This window comes from Puma concolor, chromosome E2 (genome assembly GCF_028749965.1).
Source record: "Puma concolor isolate L17-30 chromosome E2, mPumCon1.1.hap2, whole genome shotgun sequence".
NCBI classification, from domain to species: domain Eukaryota; kingdom Metazoa; phylum Chordata; class Mammalia; order Carnivora; family Felidae; genus Puma; species Puma concolor.
The window spans coordinates 30,489,799-30,493,734 of record NC_141681.1 but is presented as its reverse complement, the minus strand read 5'-3'; the positions used below and the strand labels follow the sequence as shown (position 1 = coordinate 30,493,734).

General features: G+C 48.9%; 1 long non-coding RNA gene across 1 annotated transcript; it reads right to left on the bottom strand.

Moving 5' to 3' along the window:
* Positions 1-2,915: 2,915 nt before the first annotated feature.
* LOC147573455 (uncharacterized) lies at positions 2,916-3,545 on the bottom strand. Its single transcript, XR_015244524.1, has 2 exons — positions 3,401-3,545; positions 2,916-3,256 (listed from the first exon to the last, which is right to left on the bottom strand). It is a non-coding gene; the product is annotated as an uncharacterized LOC147573455 (long non-coding RNA).
* Positions 3,546-3,936: the final 391 nt, after the last annotated feature.

Here is a 3,936-nt window from a genome sequence, read left to right as displayed (position 1 = left end):
CGTGTGGGGTTAGAGACTCAGCGATTTTGCAAGTGAGAGGTACCTCGTCACAGAGGTGCTGTGAGAGGTGGCTGGGATCGCCGTCCATCCTTGCCTGAGTCTGAAGACAGAAGCTGGGTTCTCCAGCTTCGTGTTGCCTTCTTGTAACGCCTCAGAGGGGCACTGAGACACCAGCTCTGCGTGCAGGAGCAGCTCATTAGGACTGTTGGTACCCATGGAGGGGCCCGAGAAAGAAGATCTCCCACGTGGGGAGAGAGAGAGATTTCAGAACCTTTGTCCTGGGCAACGAGAGTGTTCCTGGACAAGGGGCCTGTAAGATCTAAAACGTTATATGAGAATCGGGTTCCAGGGGGATTATAACGGAGTTATATAAGCTATAAGGGTAGAAGGACGTACGTGCCAAATTTTACCAAACATACTACTGTTTTTATCAAGACAGGTTCTTTAGGGCTCTGCCTGGCCAGCTCAGTGAGAAGAGCAGGCGAATCTCAATCTTGGGGTTGTGAGTTTGAGCCCCACGTTGGGTGTAGAGATGACCTAAATAAAAAAATAAACTTCAAAAAGAAAAAGACAAAGGATGCCTGGGTGACTCAGTCAGTGAAGTGCCCAACTCTTGATTTCGGCTCAGGTCATGATCTCACGGTTCGGGAGTTCAAGCCCTGTGTTGGGCTCTGTGCTGACAGTGTAGGTAGAGCCTGCTTGGGGTTCTCTCTCTCTCTCTGCCCCTTCCCCGCTCACACTGTCTCTGTCTGTCTCAAAATATAAATAAATAAATAAATAAATAAATAAATAAATAAATAAATAAATAGAAAGAGACAGATTCATTGAGTTGTCTGCCCTGAGTTCACACATCTTTGAGGTTGACTGTTGGCTTTATAATGGAAATACCACTTGGCTGGGTATAAAATTCATCCTTTCTCTCAGGACTTTTCAGGCATTGCTCGAGTGCCTTTTGGCACTGAATGTCATACTAATTTGTTACCATTTGCTTCTTGGTGGGCTACATTTCATCACTGAAATGTTTTATTTAAACATTTTTTTTTTCAAAGAGAGCTAGGGGTGCTGTATTTCATGATATGTTTCATGTTTGAAAAGTTTTCCCGATTGCTCTTATACGTGTGTGACAACTTAATTGTGTATAATTTCCTCGGGTCACACATTTTTGTCCTTGAAACTCTGCAGACACTCCCCGGTCCTTTTTGACCGTGAATGTTTCTTATTGGGGCGACTTCCCAACTACCAATGCCTTGACGTGGTTCCTGTGTGCCTGAAGAAATATGTCTTTCTCCATGGAGTCTAAGGACTTGACTAGGGACTGTCTCAGTATCACCCATTCTCCATCAGTATTTCCTGGCACTCAGCATTTCCAAATGTACCCGTGCGGACTGGATTCTGTTCTTTCTTTGTTTCAAGGAGATCCTGTGCTATTGTATCTTTGACTTTTTTGGGGTCCCTTTGTGGGATTCTCTAATTCAGGGTCACTATCTTTATCTTGTGTAGATCCAGGAGACTTTTAATCCACTAATGGCCAACGTCAGCTATCAGTTTATTGTTGCCGCCATACCCGCAGACCATACACACCTCAAAGGAAGAGAAAAAACATCTCACTTATCTTCCTTTCCTCCGATCCCACTACATGAGCAGCTCTGGAATGAACCCACAAGTAACTCTGTCCGTTCGAGTTTAAACTTTATGTTGAGAGAAGTCAACAGTCGTCGGAGGTTTTGGTTGAAGACGGCAGTGGTTGACGTGATGTCACATAGCTTCAAAGTGGGGTGGGCTCCAGGGTAAGGTAGATGTTCCTGATGAATGACGGTGATATCTGGTGGTGGCCAGAGACACTCGTTTTATAGGAAAAGATGGGGGGGGGGGGGGATGTGGGAATGGACCTTGGCCTTTGGTTCCAGAAAAAACAACCCGAAGGTTCTTCAGGGTCCTTTCCTTTTGTTTTTCTTTTCTTCTTTGAGGCGTACTTATCAGTTGATTCCCAACACCAAACTCCCTAAAAGGTTGGCATGTTAAATTTAAAAAATGTATTTTTTTGCACCCATCGGTACGGGCTGGAAAAAATGGCACATTCAAAGGGTCTGTGAGCAGCATATAGGGGACCACAAGGGATGTGGAGGCACCAGCAGGAAGGGGCTAACTCTCCTAGGCCTAAAAGGGCAAGGCCAGAGAACGATGTTCCAGAGCCTAGCGAGTATTGTGACCGAGGAGAGGGTCTCCACTGAGATGCTGAGGGCTACATCCCTTGGCCCCAGGGCTGACAGGACTCAGTGAGGCCAAAGCCAGAAAGGGCATCTCTCTTCCCTTCCTCCTGCTTGCCTCCTTATCCCTCCCAAGGACCAAGCTCAACTAGAAGCCAGAGGTGAGGGAGCCCAAGGGATGCAATCATTCATAGAGGTCAGCCTCCCAAATCCAGAGCAGGGAGGAGACGGGCACAATGTGGATCCGGAGGGACCCGATCTTCCCCAAGGCGACAACCTCCCTGCCAACCAGATCCATCAAATGAAATTCCACTTTCTCCTCTTAGATTGGTAGGGATGAAAATGTTTGAAAACAAACGGTGTTGGTAAGGGTGTGTGGAGAAAAGAGGCTCCCTTGCACGTTTGCTGATCGTAGAGTAATTCAGAGCAACTTCAACAGAAGGCAGTTTGACAGCACCTATCCCAATTACCAAGCGCACACAACCTTCGATGGAAAGTCCCACTTCCAGGAATCCACCCCACAGACGTGGTGAAACACGGACACCATGCCACAGCCGCAGGGTTGCTCAGCAGCGCACAGTTTGTCGTCGCAGAGCATTGGCGAAAACCCACACAGCCGGCCACAGAGACTGGTCGAATAAATTGTGGGCCGCACAGACAACGGAATACTACTCGCCCATCAAAGAAGAATAAAAAGACTCCATGACGTACAGCGAAACAAAGCAAGGTGTTATCATTCGTGCTAAAGAAGGGGCAGAGAGGCAAGTAGAGTGGCGTGGTCTCCTTAGGACCACGAATACACGAGAAGCTAAGGGCTAAGGCTGGCTCTGGCAAGGACGCGTGTCACTGGTTAAGGGGTGGTGGCCAAGGCGGGAATGCCCTCTGGGGGCTGTTGTTGGGACCCGGCCCCTGCCCTGTACCTCCTCATTGTTCATCTGCCTCGGCCTCGCTCCTGTTTTATTCCGCCACGTCCCAGGAGCCACTGTTTATATCGCAGGAGTTTCGATCTCTCCCCGCCGCTGACCTCCGGGGCTGCAATCTCCTTATCTCTGGATAAGGAAGGAGTGATAGCACATGTCATCTTGGGAGCAAACATGAGAATGCGTGTCTTTTGCCTATTTTATACCCACTGTTGTCACACTTTTCCATCTCCTGCCTTTCCACACTCCTGTCCCCTTGCCGGAAGCTCTCACACTGTTGCTGGAGAAAGGTAGCCCAAGCCCTAGGGCCAACACCAAGCGCAGCATGAGAGGCAAGACTGAATAACCAAGACTGGAGCGCTTGCTCTGCGCCAGTCCACGCCGCCTCCTCGCTGTCCTTCGAGCCCACCGAGCACGCTTCCGCTGTGGCGCGTTTGCCTTGGAGTGCTCTCGCCTTGGAGAACAATATGGCGCCCTCCTCGCTCCACTTCCGGCCTCTGCTGAAGTGTCTTCCGCTCAGTGAGGGCTGCCCTGACGTCCCTAAAATGCCATGCTGGCACTCTGTACTTCATCACTAGCTCTGCAGAGCTCTGTAGATCAGATCACCATCTAACATGAAATATGCATCACTTCTTTATTTGACAAATTGTGTGTACATTATCTGGAATGTGAACCTCACAACGGTAGGTATTCTGCCCCCCCCCACCCCCCACCCCGTTTTGTTCACTTGGCACCTAGAAGAGTGCCTGGCACATTTCCATGCTCGGCATTCGTTGAATGACTAAATAAATGAATATAGCCCTTAATCT